Genomic DNA, 19,320 nt, shown 5'->3' with positions numbered 1-19,320 from the left:
GTAAAATGAGTATCTTTCTCTTTATATAAAAATATGCCATATTCATTTCAGAAATGCACTTAAATTTATTGATGTTCAACATGTACATATTTCACATATTAGCATCCTTTTCTTCAATTTAGACAACTCTACTCTGTATTTTTAAATTTTTTAAAGTATTTTGATAAAAGCTATACCAATTTATGGCTTTCATTTCTGCATTTGAAGCCAACTTCATTATTTTATACATAGTAGCTTTCAAATAATGGCAGATTATTTTATATAGTGTATGCAATTGATCTATTGTTAATGGTTTTTAGTTTTCCATTTATGCAGTATTTTAAAAGCTAAGCAGCCACTCTGTATTAATTCACTTTGTCTTTGCATATAAACATGCAAATGAGAAAATGATCCATGTGTATGTTCCTATATACATTCAAATATAAAATGACAGATTTATTAATATTTATGTTCTTAATTTGCAATGGTCCTACACAACATTCAATCCAAGGACACTGGTTTTATTTTAGTCATTATAAATATGCTATTTTGTTCTTACTTTATAATTTGAGTTATTAATTCCCATGGACACTTTAGCTACCGCCTTAAAAATCTTATCTTCAAATATCCTTCTGGCGGTCACTAACTTGTTTTTGCTGTCAAACTGCATAAAGCATTTAAAAACATGAAATAAAACATCCTGAACTTCACTGGATTGTCCAAAATACGTGGTAATCACAGAATTGCTCAAGTTTCTTTGTTGAATTTCTTGATTATCTTATGAAGCCTACGACAAAAGTGTCTCTTGTCTCTAACATTTCAAAACTCCCTTTACCTTAACAATGGTGCCCTTTCATTGTTTGTTGGGTGGATGTTGTTGTTTTGACAGAATGCCTCCCTGCATTGTCCATTGTGGAATTGCCATTCATCATCAGTCTCTCGGACACAGGATTACAGATACGTGCCACCATACTGCCTCATCACCTTTTATATTATGAAGAATTGGGTTGATTGACAACATTTGGTAATGTCCATTCTCTTACCCAGCCTTCACCAAATGTTTCCATGTCGTATAGTAAATCATGAGTTGCTAACTGGCTTTTCTGTTTCCATCGTTGCCACTAATATTCACTGTTACATAAATCACTGTGCTTAAAAATTAATACCCTTAATTTTTAAACTCCGGTTTCTGGAATTTAATGAGTAACAGTGACAATAGCTATTGTCCTTATAAAATTCACATTGCTATATTACAAACATGCTGAAAATTATATATTCTTGAAATGATGGGCTAGACATAGTCAAAGCTTCTCCCCTTGAAGTTGAAAAGCCTAGAATTGCTTATTATAATTATTGTTCTTGTAAAATTCAGATTGCTGTATTACAGCCATTGAGTTCTTTTACTGTTGGCCATCTAGTGCTGGGGATATGGCCTACCTTCAAGAATAGGTTGTTTGCATCCCCCTTTGAGACTCCCTGGAGAAAATTGTTTATGTGCATGTGGGTATTATTGGAAGATAGCTTGTGGGTTAAGGATGAGAGCCTGTGTCTAATTGTCCTTTCAGCTCTTGGACCCTATATAGTACAAACCCATGCAGGTCCTGTGCATGCTGCTCAAGTCTCTGTGAGTTCACATGTGGGTCAGTCCTACTGTGTTTAGACATTCTTTCTACCAGTAGCCTTCGGTTTCCAATATATCCTCAGCTAAGGGTGGAGTTTCCTGAGGCCATCCAGCTTCCATGATAGGGTTTCAAAAGATATAATGTTTTATGTGCTTTGAACATCTGTCCACAGCCTCTAGAAGTTCATGTACTCAACAGACTATCATGTCTGTAATGTTTTTAGGGAGAAAACTCTATGGGACTCAAAAATGGGTAACCCATACCTCACACTGAGCATTCTTTTTATTTGATAGCCTATGCTATTCAGCAGAAGCGTTGTCCCATTTTTAGGAGGAGACTTTATTTAAGATACTTTCATACTTTTATGTTTGTATATTTTTGCAAACTTCCTTTTTCTTGCACACTGTGTTAGACTTATTATTACCAGAAGAAGGCTGTGTAAAAAGAATAGACAATAAGGACTGAGCACACATCACTCTTATCTCTTGGCATTCTTATACATATTATTTAAATTCTTTCTTTCCTAAATATTCACATTCATTAAATTATTAGCATATGTGGAAGGCTACTTAATTTGTTTGAATAATTTGCCCATTCTGTAACATATACAAAAAGGAACTGTAACTATTTAATTGTAGATTTGACTTAATAGGTCCCTAAACTTTGCCATAATGCTTATAGTACACATCATTTGATTTTGCATTTACAGAAAGAACTATATGCTTAATTTAATATTATCATTTCTCTTTGAAAACTACCTTTACTCCAATTCACCTATCACCAAAATGTTTACAACGGAATTATTTCCCTAGCAACAGTTACTATGTTACAGTCACACAGTTTCTCAATTCATTTAGCTCCATTTTTCAAGCAATGTGTGATATTAAGGTAGAAAATTCAAACTCAACACAGATTAGCATATCCAAAATGAAGATATAATCATAATTCAATTAGTGTTTATGACAACTTCCTGACTAGTACAAGTGAATAGAACAAAAAATGTTTGCCAAAGTCACAGGGGGAGTGAACAGCTGCGAGAGGATATGTGAGATCTCATTTCCTATTTTCTTACACATTTACTCTTGTAGAGAATGGGGGTTGGGATTTCAAGTTTTTGAGACTATCGAGTGTTTCAAATTGTGGATAACAAACTAAATCTAAAGAATAAAAGAGTTCCTGTACTCTTGAGACAGAATCTCACTCTACAGGTTATAGGCTGGATTGTCTTCGATCACTTGTTTCTCAACTCTGCCTCGCAAATGCCATTATAGACAGGTGACACCACAGCCAGATTCAGCCTCTGTGTTAATGCCAACCACTATGAAAATAAAATTTCTAATCACTATGACGCTCCGAGTTTCTTAATTCTGATAACCAATTATCCTCTCAAAGAAAGGCAAGCATTTTTTTTCAGCAAAACAAAGTAACAATAACTTCAAACTCAGTACTTGCTGCATCACATATAGGAGGAGAGACAAAAAGGTGCAAATTATCTTCTTTAGGAAAAAATGTGTTCTTGTAGAATGTGTTCTTCGATGGATGAAGACACTAAATGCAACACCCTCAATTGCATGTTTCCTAGACATAGGTTTCACATGTATTTATTGGTGTAGTTGTTTATTAAACATGCGTTTCTTTTTTTCCTTTATTAACTTGAGTATTTCTTATTTATGTTTCGATTGTTATTCCCTTTCCCGGTTTCCGGGCCAACATCCCCTTCCCCTTCCCTTCTCTATGGGTGTTCCCCTCCCCGTCCTCCCCCCATTACTGCCCTCCCCCCAACAATCACGTTCACTGGGGGTTCAGTCTTGGCAGGACCAAGGGCTTCCCCTTCCACTGGTGCTCTTACTAGGCTATTCATTGCTACCTATGAGGTTGGAGCCCAGGGTCAGTCCATGTATAGTCTTTGGGTAGTGGCTTAGTCCCTGGAAGCTCTGGTTGGTTGGCATTAAACATGCACTTCTTAAGCTCCTGCCATGTGTCCATACTGGGCCAAGCACTGAACTAAATGTCTCAAGTAGATCTACAGAGAGAGAGAAACAACCTAGAAAGGGATGATTATTGGTTATACACAGAGAAGATGATGAGTTCATGAGGAAGGGGGAGAGTAGGTACCTATCACAACTCAGATTACCCAGAACTCACAATCTAAATGCCTCTTCTCTGAACCATTTAGTGTCTGTGGGTCATTGGTTAACGCTGATCTATTTACTCTACCAGTGACTACACAAATCACAAAATAATAAAAACTAGGTGTTTGTGGTTTTAAGCGTCAAAAATTGTTCCATGGTGTGATGCTGGAAAACGTCACCCCGGGAGACACAGCGTGAAATAAACACATCTTTTCCCAACACAGCATGTTCCAACTCCCTCATACATGATGATTCTTCTCTTCCCTTTTGTCCCAAATCTTCACTGTGTCCCAAAGTCGGTTATTATTTTCACAGACCACAAATTCTTCCAATAACATTTAGTTCACAAGCTTTTTCATCCCACAAGTAAAGAAGCACTCACTTTTGCTGTAATTATTGGTCCTGGGTTCAAATGCTGTGATGAGAAAGAACATCGGTTTTGTTTCTTTTCCCTCTGTCCTGTGTCTGCTTCCCTTTCTTTGCTCTACTGAGACAACCTATGCCTAAGGAGTTGTAACTGAGGAAGAGGATGCAAGAAGAAAGAAATTTAACAGGGAGTGCTGTGTTCTAAATGTGGACGCTGCTCTTCTGAGTCTAGAAACGTCTGCAGTTCTTCAGAAGTCCTGCATTGCTGTAATTCTCCAGGAAGCCACTTAGTCGCCTCTCCAGCCTCTGATATCGCAGGCCCAATCGATATAACTTTACTTTCAGTCTGACGATGCCTCCAAACATCAATGACCCTGTTTTATGTGGTGCAATTCTGGATCAAATACATCTCTTGGGCACAAGCCATTCCTGGAACAACCTCCTCTCATTTACTGACTGTCAGCCTAGTCTGCTATCACAGCCATACAACTACAACGCAGCCGGATCACGTTCATTGTGTTTACATTTGAGGGTATTCAGATCTTTACTGAAACCAATAATAATTACCTTAATCAATAAGTTCACTGAGGTCTCCATTCCTGAGCTAGCTTATGAATAATGAATTCATTCATGACTAATGTCAACTTGCTATATATTGATTTACATTTTTTGTTATAAAACATATTATAAATCATTTATAAGTCAATGAGTGCCAGTGGGTAGCATTATTAGGTGAAATCGGAACCTTTTGCATTTTAAGACATCGATATATTTGAAGTACAATTTTTATTGTTTATCTGATGTCATTTGCAAAGATTGAAAGATACAAGCTATATTTGTATGTGTACTGTCGAAGTGAGTCAAACTTACAGTAGTCATTTTGCTTTGTTTGCCTAGCATATAAAAGCTGGAAACAGAGTAGCATTCAAATCTCATATTACCGCAGTGAAACTAAAAGGACTGTCTTTCAATGATAAGATAGAGACTATGTTGTCAAGTCTCATTTAATAAAAAGAAGACATGAAAACATCTGAAATGTTTTCACCATCTGAGATGTTCTTCTTAATTTATCTAGATTACAAAACTTAAATATACTTGACTCGTGAAATAAAATTCCTGTTTATACCGAAGGCTGTTTTAAAATAGTAGCCCTTTGAAAATGAAAGTAGCTTATGTGACACGCTATAAAATTAGCATCGCTCTTGAAAGGAGAACACAAACTTTGTCTTTGTCACCATATTCCTGGATGTCCTTACAAAACAACAGTAAGCATATAGGAATATGTTTCTGTGTCCTTTAACAACTAAGGTAGACATAATCTCATTACCCTAGCGCCATTCCTGGCAGCTCTGACTTCTTTACAATAACAAGTATTGTTTTCTTCTGACAGAAGAGTGAACATGTCTGGTTGCATTTTTAGATTAGTCTGCTCTAAAAGCTAGCTTGCATTTTCATTGAGTATACTCATTGAAGATTCACAAAACTCAGACACACAGCCTAGTTGTTTCCTTTTCACAGAAGGGAGAGGTAGAAAAGTGTTTCCTACTGCATGATAAGCTCTTTTAGAAAACTAAAAGTTGCTGCAACACATATGAAGAAGGGAGCCCTTAACAAGCCACTCTCATATTAGTGTAGTGAAACTATGTAACTAGCTAATACTTTTTAATATAAGTTCAGAATGCATAACAGAAAGGCAACTCACAAACTCTTCATTCTGAGCAAGTGTCTGGAACTCGAATGAAATCTCATTATTAAAATAAATATTGTGAAATCACTCCTTACAAAGTGACTTTTTAGTATAAAGTTTGAGCTATAATGGAAAGTTTACATTAAATCAGAAGTTCTAATCTCTACCAGTTTATAAATAAATCAAAAGAGAAAATATATATATATATATATATATATATATATATATATATATATATATATATATATATATACTTCAAGCAGCAGCATTCTGTTCATCAGAGACCTTGGGTCACAAAACTACATGGAGTAGTCAGCTGTCAGCCCACTGGCAGCTGCTAGTCTAAAAAGTTATCTACCACAACACAGTAGTATGAATCTCAAACACTAGAAACCATCAATTAATATAATGCTCTTCCTCTGGAGTTTTAAAATGTGCTGAAATTTAATGTAAAGAAGCCAAGATAAAATAAAATCATGATTAAGCATCATTAAAGGGAAAATATTTACATTTCAGTCTATGATAAAATTCCTGAGCAACTGTAATGCTCTGAGGGGTAGAATATATATGGATATATATATATATATGATAAATAATGGATAAGTAGATTATAGATAGACAGACAGACAGATGATAGATAGATAGATAGATAGATAGATAGATAGATAGATAGATAGATAGATAGGCAAACAGACTAACAGATAGCTAGATATGTAGGTGGACAGACAGATAGATGGTGATGATTTGAAAGATAGGTTGTTGACAAACAGTATGACAAACAGATTATGATTTTTGACTAATTGCAAACTTTATATGTGAAAAGTCTGCACTAACTAAATTTTATAAAAAATATTTATAATCATTTACCTTATAGAAAATTATATTGCTAGAATAATTTAATCTTAAAACAATTACATTTTATTTAAAAAATGAAGATGTGCAACAGTTGACCTGACTCTTAAAAACATGGAGAAAAATGTTTGAGCAAAAGAACAGTGTTAGTAAGGAAAAGAAACAACACTAAGAGAAGAGAACTCATCAACTTGGTGAGGTCTAGATTTACTCAAAGAAAAATTATTTACACAATATTCTTGTTTGAAACTCTTTCTAAAACAGATACTGTAAAAACATAAACTTTGGCTTTGCAAACAAATTACAAGCAGATTGATGAAGTGAGCAAAAATGACCTTGACCAGGTTCTTTGTTTTGGTTTTTTGGTTTTGGTTTTGGTTTTTGATCTATATAACTGTCTGGTGTCTGAATTCTCTCAGGCACTGAATAAATTGCTCCTTACAGACACGATGATGAGTTTAAAAAAAATTTACTGAGCAAATTTTGTTTAGCATGAAACTTAGGATCAGAAACCCCAAGTATCTGCACCACAGAAATCTAAGCACAGTGCCCTGTCGTGGGTTATGCAGTTGAATGGGAAGATTCACAACTGGATGCCAGCATCAGATTGTGTTAAGCCTGTGCCACCTAAAATGTGGGCATCACAAGAGCTCCTTCCAAAGGACAGGAAGGAGGTATCTATTCTAATCTCTTAGGACAAGCCAATTTGAGGATAAAAAACTGGTGAAGACAAGTGTCACAATTAGGTAAAGGACATTTCACAGTTGTGGAAAAAAGCTAACAGAGCATACCATACAGAAAAACTGACTATTGATTAATGGTTGTTAATCATTGCTTTAAATGCCCAACTTCATGTATTCAGCAAAAGTGAATATGATGTAATAGTAAACCATTACACTTTCATACACCATCAGCCCCAGTGATATAGCACTTATTAATATTAGTTCATAAAAATAAAAGGAATTTTCTCTGTCCTCAGATAATCTGCTGGCTCTTTTTTATATTTGAGACAGAAAAGTATCAATTTAATAATATAATCTGATGTGCAGCCTCAAATTTTAGTGCACTAAGGATTTTTTAAAAACTCTAGCTCTCAACAGATATAATTTTGATCAGAATGTATTTGAAAAAAAAGCAAAGCAACCACAATTTAATTTCTTAAAAACCAAGCAAACCCTTCCCCCTCAAAAATCCAGAATTATAGTAAAACATACAAAAAGCCCTGCCAGTTAATATTATAACAAAATGAAATAGTTTTTATTACTATTGTCATTTAATTATAATTATCTACTTCATCCTAAATAAAGAAATTGGGCATTGGGGAGAAATTATTAATTTAAGATGCTTTTTAAAAAATATATCAGAAACAGACTGAAGGCTTTTCATGCTTTGTGAACACGATGGTCCCCTCAAAGTAATGAAACGTGGGCTTAGAGTACCAGTTGGAGGACATGGCTTTTCATAAGCACCTGCTCCGTGCTTTGAAGCTGGCCCACGAGTCACCTCTTTCTTTCTGTCAGCCTCAAAGCTTCTGTTCTTCTCCAGTGACCTGAGGTTGATTCAACCAAAGAAAGCCGTTCCAAAGTAATGTCAAAGGCCACTTGCTGCCAAAAATAACACTCTGCTAAAACTTGATAGCTAGAAAAGTAAAAGGTATTATTTGTATTGGTTTTTATGTAGGACATCTTGAGGTCAACTGAAGCATTGTTAATTCGTGTTTGCTAATCCAAGGTAGAGGGCTGGAGTTCCTAGACTACATGGACAAGACACAAGGGAAATAGAATGATAGAGCTTCAGGCTCCAGCAAGCCATAAAAACCACTGACACTTAAGGCAAGTATTGTTTTAAAGCTTCCATTAACCCTTTCAGTGCTCATGTTTCCATCACTGGGGAGACAGCAGCCAATATGTTCAATGCATGCTGCTATTGCTCCAATATTTCTAGGTCCTTTTGCCTTTACAAAAAAAAAATCAACATATGTTATACACTGCAGTAATGACATGGATCTTTTGTTGCAGCCAATCCTATTTATAATGGTCTTAGCAATAAAATGTGAATTGTGAGTACTTAATACAGAAAAATTATTTGTGTGCATGAATATATATGCATACGCACATATACATATATGTACACACACATATATATGTATACATATATATACATACATATATATATATACATATACATATGTATATATACATACATATATACATATATATACATGTATATATATAGAGAGAGAGAGATAGAGAGAGAGAGAGGAGAGAGAGTTTTCAGAAAATCATTGTGATAATTACTTTATTGCACAACTTCAAGAAGTAGGAAAAGGCTCCCTGATTGAAAACAGTTAAACAATTACATTCTAAAACTCATGCCCTTAGTTGTCCAGATTTAAGTTCTGCTAATGCCATTTTCAAGTTTCTCTTGTTGTGCTAATATTTTTCTCTTTCTAACAATGCATGAATAGGAGATGCCAGACCATAGCTATGATTTGATCATAGCTACGATAGCAACTTTTTAAAATATTTATTCATTTTACTTGTATGAGTTTTGCATACATACATATATGCATGCATGCATGCATACACACACACATATGCATACCATGGGCATGACTGTTTCCCTCTGGGATAAGAGGAAGATGTCTAGTCCTCTAGAAATAGAGTCACAAATGCTTGCAATTCACCGTATGGGTGTTAGCAGTCAAACCCAGGTCCTTTAAAAGAGTAAAAAGTGTCCTTAAATGCCAAGCCATCTCTCCAGCCTTAATAGAACAATATTAACTTTTGGTTTTTGTTTCCTTGTAAAGACTTTATTTCCATGTCACTGTGGTCTAGGGCAAACCCTGAGGCACCTTTGTCTCTCTCTGTTTGGCCTCCTCGTGATTTTTGTGCTGTTTTTCCTTAAACTAGAAAATGTCGAGTGAGCTTTGGACACTGTCAGTTAATGTTTTGACAATAACTTGAAAATGGTGCTTTGTCTAATTGGTACCAGGGACCAACAGCAACAGTACATACAGTACAATGGACCAGACCCAGGCACCACTAAGACCCAGGCTCTACAACAAAATGTCAACTGTAGCTCTCTCTATGTGCACAGTGCCTGAGTTGTAGTTACATGCCAAGATTTCTTCACACATGTTTCTGCATTCAATTTTTCCACAGGTGCTATAAAAAGGGAAATTGCAATTTTACCACTGAAGCATGAGTTGTAGAAGATTGAACAGTATGGAGAGTTGTCATACCTAGCAAAGAAGTGCAGTTCTAGAAACTCTCGTCATCTGAATGCTTGGAGCCCATGACCATTGTAATGGAAAGAATGTCCTTTTCTAATGTTTTTCTGGCTATTTTGTTAAACCATGGCTCCAAGAACTTCATCTGCATCGGTTTCTGTTAAACACTAGAGAAGATCAAATAACAAGATGACGGGTATCAGCAAACGTAACTACAGCTCACCGTGTGGCATTTACTTTATAGGAGATCAGCACATTCATTTCAAGAGCTAGTAAATATTATTTGTGTAGGCATCTTTTCTTGTTTGTTTTGGTTTGGTTTTTTATTGGATATTTTTATGTATTTATATTTCAAATGTAATCCCCTTTCCTGGTTCTCCCTCTCCCATCACCCCTCCCCCTGCTTCTTTGAGGATGCTCCCACTCATGCCCTCCACTCCTACCTCATTGCCTTGGCATTCCCTACACTGGGGTATTCAGCCTTCACAGGACCAAGGGCTTCTACTCATGTTGGTACCAGACAATGCCATCTTCTCCTACGTATGTGGCTGAAGGCATGGGGCCTTCCGTGTATACTCATTGGTTGGTGGTTTAGTCCCTGGGAGCACTGGAAGGTCTGGTTGGTTGATATTGTTGTTCTTCCTATGGGGTTGCAAACCCCTTGAGCTCCTTCAGTCCTTTCTTTTACTCTTCCCTTGGGGTCCCTGTGCTTAGTCTGATGGTTAGCTGCAAACATCCTCATCTGTATCAGTAGGGCTCTGGCAGAGCCACTCAGGAGACACCCATATCAGGCTCCTAACAGTAAGCATTTCTTGGCATCAGCAATAGTGACTGTGTTGGTGGCTGCATATGAGATGGATCCCCATGTGGGGCAGACTCTGAATGACCTTTCCTTTCAGTTTTTGCTGCACTCTTTGTCCCTGTATTTTCTTTAGACAGGCATTTTAATGGCCAAATGCAGAGATATATTGAAAGTAATAGCTGTTTTGGAAAATCAATGTGTAGGGGGCATGAAGATAATCCAGCGATTAAATAGAAGGCTTTACACTTACTCTTCTCATGGCTGTCACAGAGTATTCCTGCACCAATGTGCATGGCCTTTACGAGTTGACTGATCTTCCTAAGTTAAATACTGTGCCTGAATAACTTATCTACAGTGGTGGCCAATACCTATGAAAATTTATCTAGAAGCCACCCTAATCCCAAGCCAACTTTTTGCAGTAATTTTGCAGTGAAAAGTGGATATTGTTTCCTCACATTAACATTGATATGTTAATATTAAGACCATGCTTTCCTCTCTTCTTACACCTCCCAGCTCCTCTCACCTACCCAACCACGTGACTCCATCCCTTTCTCTCATCAGAAAACAAACAGGCTTCTACGGGTTGATAATAAAGTATAATATAATGAGATTAAAAAATAACATGTTGGAATTGAACAAAACAATCAGAAGGAAAAGAGTCCAAGGAAAGAAAAAAGGCACAAGTAACAAAGACCCACTTCTCCACACACCCAGGAGAATGTAAAACCAATAAACTGGAAGGACGAATACAAGCAAAGGACCTGGGGGGTAAAAAGAAGATTGGTTTCATATATATTTAACGAAATATATGTAATATATTATATAAATTTTTTAACAAAAAGGAAGATCCTGACATGATATTATAAGACTGAAAACCTCCAAAGTTGCCATTGCATGGGCTCCCAGCTTAACCTTAAGAGCAGGTTGTTTCCCCAGTAAGATTCCCTTGGAGGAAACTAAATTTCTATTTCAAACTGATTTCCAATCGGAGAGAATGTCTGGGTGAGGTCTGGGGCATGTCTTCACTTTGCCTTTCATCACTAAGATATACACTGCTGCAGACCCATGTAAACTCTGCATGCTGCCTGAAGTCATATGCGTTGATTATGTTGATTTAGAGGATCTTGTATTCTTTGGGTCATCCTAAAAAATTTTTTTTAAAAAGTATTTCATAAATTAAAGGGATTTTATTTGGAAGAAGCCATTTGTGTATTAAATCTTTTACTGTCTTTCGTTTAGTTTTTGTTCCTGTCTCTGTGTGCTATTTGGAGAACTGGTGGATTTCTGAATCGTGGTACCATAAAAATTTAGAGGTAGTCTACCTACAATAGGACCCCATCCCCAGAGATCATAACCTCATTGTTTTGAAATGGTGCCCAAACACGGGTGTTTAGGGCAGTTTCTTACTATATATTTATTATGTAGACTATTAGCTACATAGGAATGTCTGTATTTTTGTGAAAATAAATAAGTTAAACCCGAAACAGCAAAGCAAGGGGGTCATTTATTATTGACCAATAATATGACTTATATTTGAACACTGAAAATGTGTCTATATATAACTGGGACCTTGGATCTTCACTTAGCCTGTTTGGAAGTTAAGAACCATTAAGTCAGTTGACTGAAAAGTTGTATGTTGCAGGTTACTTGAATAGCAATGGTTAAATGAGGACAATGCTTTCATTCGTTTTTATACCAAATACAATAGACTCTCCATATACACAGGCACACATGCATGAAACCAGAATTGATTTTTTCATTAGATAAGGAATGAGAACAGATTATCATCAGCGAAGCCCTTTTCTGTACTGAAACCTAAGGACATTCATAGAGATAAACACTGAATCCTTAATAGGAAATGAAGACAACCTCTTTAAGGTTCCTTTTAAATTCTTCAGGTCAATAATGACCAAATATTCCAAAGTCCTGAATTCTCAGTGACCCATGTCAGTCGACAAGACAACGCAAGTCTTATGGTAGTGGGGGAAAAAATCAATACTTTACAGACATGAATGAACATTGTTAATGAAGTTTTTAAATAAAGTAATGGCAAATACTATTTCTACATTGAACATCCCTAACACCTAAGAACTCTTAACACAGGATTTGTACAAAATTCCAATAAGAAATAGCTCAGGCTGATGTGTGCTTTCATAGATACGCAAAACCATAGAAGGGAAAGACTAGAGAGTGGGGCAGAAGGAAAACCAGTTACTATGTCAGAAATGGTAAAAGAAAAACCTGAACCGATTTGCAAAGAATAAATGGAAATATACTGTGAATACATCACAGTGCTTCAGGGATGGAAATTTGCCTTTTATCTCATCTAAGCATAATCCAACCATCTTGTTGTTTGTGACTTGATCTTGTATTTGGATATTGAATTAAAAGCAAACAAACAAAATTATAATATTATCAATGTTGTTAATAATTATTTAGGTTGATTATCTAATTAAAACAAGGCTGTGCAGTAAATTATAGTAAACAACAACAAACTTAGATTTTAAAAAAATTGAAGTTACAATCTAAGTTTACAAAATTGAGCATCCATTTCTCAAATTTATAGCATTTAAGAGAATGGAAACCCTTGGAAAGTATATATCCTTCTGTTGGGGATCTATCAGAATGTTCTCATGAAATAATTATTTGAAAATACAATATCAACTATACACAAATAATTGTTAGAGGTAAAGCCTAATACTTTGGTATTATAGTTGAAAATAAGGGATATTGATTAAAAACTCTTAATAATAGCCTTTTATTTTTATCTTTTGAACTAAAACAAAACATGGGTCAATTATACATAAATAACATCCAAATCTCCTGCACTTGATGGTGGGCTGTGTCACCAGGAGAAGATTATTGTGACATTTCAGCTGAATTCAAAATATAGTTTCACCTCTGATTAGCAATAAAATGCCCACTGTTTTACAGAATAACATATGTTTCACTTTCTCAACCAATTTAAGGTCTGAAAAAAAAAAACATTCCTTTTCAAGTACCCATGACGTCATCAGAGTTGCAGGAATATATTTATCTCTATGTCCTCAGGCTTCACAACTCCAAGTCTCTTATTTAGTGACAGGGTCAGATTTCCTGTAGGAAAAAAGGGAATAAAGAACTCATTCTTTTCTCACAAGAGTAGTAGACCATTAAAGAGGCACGACCCGCAACCTCACTCCCTGGGAACATTAGCGAATCTTAGTTCTCTTTAAACAACAACAACAACAACAGCAAAAATATCATAAATGTAGTTTAGGAAAAGGTAGAGAATGAGCCTTAGTCCATAATTGTGTACTAAGTCACTACAGGTGTGTGGTATAAAATGACTTTCTAATTGATATCAGAAACGTAGCTAACCCTACCTTGCTGAAAACACTTTTAACCATGCGAACTGGGAAAGAAAAACACAGGATACTTAATCCAGAGTGCTGCTCACTAGGAAACGTGCACAGGAGTTTGAGAAAAAGCCCCTGTGTCCTCAGTACCAGCAGATGCTACTTCACAAAAAAAGAACAAACAAAACAAAAACAAAAAAAACCCCTCATTTTCTGGAGTATTGAAACCCTGCCACTTTAAATTAATATTCAGAAATTCCCGCATTGTAAAGTTTTGCTCTCAGTGAAACCCTTTGTCCAAAAGCACACAGTCATACCCCACCTTTATCAAATCTATCCAGTCGTGATTCTTCTAAACTCTAACCCAAATGAAAACAGGATTAATTTGTAAGCCCACCTCATTATTCTTGTAAAGTAAAAAAAATCACTTAAACATGACCTTTAACATTGATACTAAAACAAAGAATATGCATATATTTTGTAGTAAGTGTATATTATATATGATTCCTCACATTATGACATTTAAAATAGATATAAACCATTTGAAACTGTCCTTTAGAGACTTTTCCTCTGCAGACCCTTCATATTCACGGCCATCTCCCTTAATCTACTGTATGATGTGGACCAATAACGAAGCCAGATGGTTACAAGATTGGAGAAACAAACAAACAAAAGGAGCAGGACAGGAGATTGTGACTCGCTTAATGCATTGAAGGCTGCAGGCAGCAGAGACAGGTGGGCTAGCACCCAGGTGTTTGGTCTATGGCTCTTTCGCTAAGTAACAGATTAATGGGGCTCAGGGCAAATGGCATTTTCCAGGACCTTTGAACATCAAAGACACTTACCTATTAGAAATTGAAAATTACGAACTCTCTGCTAGCAATAATGTTTAATGTTTTTGAGAGGGATAGCGAGGCTTTGGATAAACCCAAACATTAAAATTATTTGAATTGGTCTTCTTTACACATCTGACTTGTACCATAACTCATTTAGATTTTCAATTTAAATAATGCACTTCTTTCTCCAAATTTCAAATATATGAAGGCCACAAAGGATGATGTTATTAAGGACTGCGTGCACACACACACACACACACACACACACACACACAGAGAGAGAGAGAGAGAGAGAGAGAGAGAGAGATAGAGAGAGAGAGAGCATGAGCATATATACACACGTGTACACACAGCACATAAACACACTCACATGATAGACACAGCTCTTAGTAAAAGTAGCAAGTTTAGTGTGTTCTTGCTGGATGATTCAATGTATTCTTAAGCAAATGGTAAAATGTTTTAAGCAAGCGTGCAGTCAGTAGACAGAAACTAGACGTTTAGGATTATATGAAACTTGGTTTATCTTTTTCACCTAATATTCCAGCATCATACTTACAGACTCAAATAGAGGTTGCTATAAAAGCTTCTTACCTGCTAGCTAAAGCACATGTCTAATACACTCATGAGATTGAATTGAACCACCTTCGATAAACCAAGACATGTAACAAACTGGTTCTCTGCCTCATCCAGAATAGCTTCCGTCTTTTTCTTTGTCCCTCACTCATTACCCCATGTGAGGAATTCAGATATGGATAGGATACACTGGATGCTATACAGTAAAAAAAAAAACAAAAAACAAAATTGTCGGTGCATCTAAGAATGCTTTCTGATTCCCCTGGCAATGAATCTTTAGAGAAACAAGTGGGAAAATCAGACCAATCCAAAGGTAGTCAGTAACTAAAACAAGTTAGCTTTTGAATTATCCACATTCTCAGAAAAATTGTGATGCACTGTTTTATTGTGGGTATATTGGACAAAATGATATATCCCTGACTCCATTACATCAACTTGCTATGTTGATCCTGTATCACCTTTCACCAGAGAAACACAGCATCTTGATAACTCATCCTCCTAGATCTGCCTCTCTACCCTTAAATGACAGTTCCAATCTGTTAAACACCATGCAATCATAACAGTTTCAAATTGCAAATCATATCATCTGACATTTTCCTTTGCAAAGCAGTACTTCTTAATGTGAATTGGAAGCGCCACATTTTCTAATCTTCTTCTGCAACATCATCTCCATGGTTTCTATTATCTATTGTTTCATAACAGGGTGCCCAAGCCCTCTATGACTTAAATAACATAATCACTCATTTGCTTATAATTTTGAAAAATGAGTTGAGCTTGAAAGGAACTATTCTTTCTTGCCATTTATGACATCAGCTGGGGCCACTCAACTGGGTCTAGAAGACCCAGTTCTCTGATGTTATGTTCACATGACCCAAGATGTGATATAATGTTGGCAAGGCACATCACTCATCCATCATATGCTTGCCTCATTGTGACTGATTGTGTTTCCTCAATACAAGGCACTGAAACTCCCAAAAACAAGAAATGTTAAGTGTAAAGTGTGATTTACATCCTTAAGATGAGAAACACAACAAAGGTCAAGACACATATATTTTCACTCACAGAAAACCCATTAAAAGTCGGAATGCACTATATTTGTAAGGTAATAAATAAATGAATAAATAAACAACCACTTACAAAGCACTGTAAAACAAAATACCACTGATTTTGCTTGGTGTTCTCTATCTACTTCTGGGGTTGGGGCCTGGCTTTATGTGTGGTTTGTATACCCAGGTAGATTCCTTTGAAGGAAAGCAATTTTGTTTGTTTGGTTATCAACTGACGATAGCTTCTGGGTTAGCCATGGGTGCATGTGTCTACCTCTGCTTGCAGCACTGGGACTCCATTTGGCTTAGACCTGTGCACACCGACTCTGTGGATTCATGTGTGTCAGTCCTGTTGTATCTGGAGTTGCTTGTTTCCTTGGTGTCGTCCATTCCTACTGGCTTTTACAATTTTTCTGCTTCCTCTTCCACAGAGTTCCCTGAGCTCTGGGGGTTGGGGATGGAGCAGGATTGGTGAAGACATTCTGTTTAAGACAGAATGTTCCAAGGTGCCTCACTCCATGCACATTGTCCAGTTGTGGGCCCTCGTATTCGCTCACATCTATTACAAGGGAAGCTTCTCTGATGGTTGCTGAGCAAGACATTGATCCATGACTATAGAAGAATGTCCTTAGGAGTCATTTTATTGTTATGTCCCTTTAGCAGAACAGTATTGTTTGGTATTCCTCTAGATCCATGACCTATTTCATTTTATATTCTTGGCAACTCAAGCAGTGTTGGATATGAGTTCCATATAATAGAGTGGACCTTAAACCCAATTAGATATTGGTTGGTTATTCCCACGAGCTTTGTACTGCTATTGCTCCAGCCCATCTGACAGGCAGGTCACTGTGGTAGACTGATGAGTTTGCAGCTGAGTTAGTATTTAACGTTTTCATTGAGGTCATGCAGAGTACTTTCCAGTACCCTGAACACAAGTCAACTGGAGTGAGGGTTCTAGATAAGCACTAGCTCAATGTCTCCATGTTCAAAGAGTTCAGTATAGCCTTATTATCACTTTAAGAAGAGCAACAAATAGTCTTGGTAATAGTCTGGGGTGTGTGGGGGTGTCCATTGGGAACCCTGGGTCAATAACTCAATTACATGTAACCCATTCCTAGCACTGGAGATTTTATTTTATGGTGAGAGATGTTAGTTAGGGCTTTATCTCTGTGTCTTTTAGAGACATCCTATTTAGAACTGAGTCTAGCCGAAATGTACTAACCAGTAAGGTGATGATGAATTTTAAGTTAGAAGAGCTACAGAGTTAGCTTTAATACAACCTGGGCTACAAAGTTGTATTAGATTATGATGTAGAACACTCAGCTGAGATCCTATCTCAAACAAAAATTACACTTAGAAATTGATTTATAGTGCTTCTATTTTAAAAGATTGTGCCCATAAATTGAAGACATAAATGTAATGTTATATAAAATACTTAATTTCAATTTTGCATTGGAGTAGATCCATCACTGAATAATATTAAAAAACCTAAATATGACTATTTTTGGATCACTCCTGGGGTACCTTTGAGCGTTATCTAACTAAGGGTATGTACTAAGAAGGCCTGTAAGAAGGTATGTAGCCAAAGCTAGTGAAAAGACAAAGTTCACGTCTGTTTTTATAACTATATATATATATATAAGGTTTTAGAAATTAATCACAATAATCTTAATATGCCAGGATCCGAGTCCTTGTTCTATTGCTGTGAAGAGACATCATGATCAAAGCAACTCTGATGATGCATTTAAGATGGAGCTTGCTTAGAGTTTTGGAGATTCTTAGTCCAGTACCATGATGGGTTCATGGCATCAGGTAGGCAGACAGGGTGCCGGTGTGGTAGCTGAGTGTTATACATCCTAATTTACAGGCAGTAGAAACACAGAGAGAGAACCTGGGTCTGGTGTGGGCTTTTGAAACTTCAAAACCTACCTCTAGTGACCCATTTCCTCCAAGAAGGTCACACCTGTTGCAACAAGGCCACATCCCATAATCCTTCTAATCTTTTCAAACAGGTCCATTCCCCAAGGCTAAGCATTCAAATATATGAGCTATGTGGGTTGGGGAATTCTTATTCCAACCATCTTTGAGCCAGAGAATTTGGTATGTGACTATATCCATATTATAGAACCTGTTTTTCTTTCTGAGTAAGAATTTGTAAATCTCATGTATACAATAATTTTATTTCTTTTGTCTTTTATACTTTTCTTTTGACAATAATTATATTAGAAGTGAATTGAAGTGCTGGTCTTTCAAACAGTACTTCTATATGCTGTGTATTAGCAACAGCGTTTTAAAATTATTTAGGATTGTGACAACAATGACAACAAAGGAACTCTCTCTTAGCTCAGCTCTGAAGGACCTAGACCCAGCTCTAAGATGCCCTGTCATGACATATTATTTTTCCAGGAATGAAAGAGGACTGGAGGTCCCTGAATAACCTTGGAGAATGTATGTTTTATTATGGCTGTTAAATGTGCAGCTGGTTAACAAGTTGTCAGACAAATATGGTTCACTCAGTGGAGTGGATTTTTATTAAATTTTTAAAAAGACGAGTCCATCTGAAAGCACACAAATGCTTAAATATGTATCGAGAATCAACATTTAGGTTAGTAAAAATAAAGAGACTGATCAACCCTATATATATTTCATGGGTGACATTTACAGTGAATCAGCAATTTTCTAAGCTACTTAAATTCCTAATTAAAGATGAATTCCATTTATATGAAACTACATGATTTGTAAGTACCTCTTAAAGAATATAGAATGATCACACTACTAATTTGTGCTTACTGTACATGGTTTTCTTGTCTTAGATAATTAATCTTTTATATCGTTACATATATGTTATGTAAAAT

At 36.2% G+C, this 19,320-nt stretch overlaps 1 long non-coding RNA gene across 6 annotated transcripts in view; it reads right to left on the bottom strand.

Moving 5' to 3' along the window:
* The window catches only part of LOC147996079 (uncharacterized), a 127,861-nt gene that overhangs the window by 101,229 nt on the left and 7,312 nt on the right, over positions 1–19,320 (bottom strand). For 3 of the 6 annotated variants that reach the window (XR_015670865.1, XR_015670859.1, XR_015670856.1), the window contains exon 1: positions 4,116–4,368. The exons of 2 other annotated variants lie outside the window; for them this stretch is intronic. This is a non-coding gene — a long non-coding RNA (uncharacterized LOC147996079). Of the gene's footprint in view, positions 1–4,115; positions 4,426–19,320 lie in introns of those variants that run through there. One more of the 6 variants, XR_015670848.1, reaches the window with a different exon arrangement.

This window comes from Rattus norvegicus, chromosome 2, assembly GCF_021556685.1.
Source record: "Rattus norvegicus strain SHRSP/BbbUtx chromosome 2, alternate assembly SHRSP_T2T, whole genome shotgun sequence".
NCBI lineage: Eukaryota > Metazoa > Chordata > Mammalia > Rodentia > Muridae > Rattus > Rattus norvegicus.
Note: the sequence above shows the minus strand (reverse complement) of the source record. Positions and strands in the feature narration are given on the sequence as shown.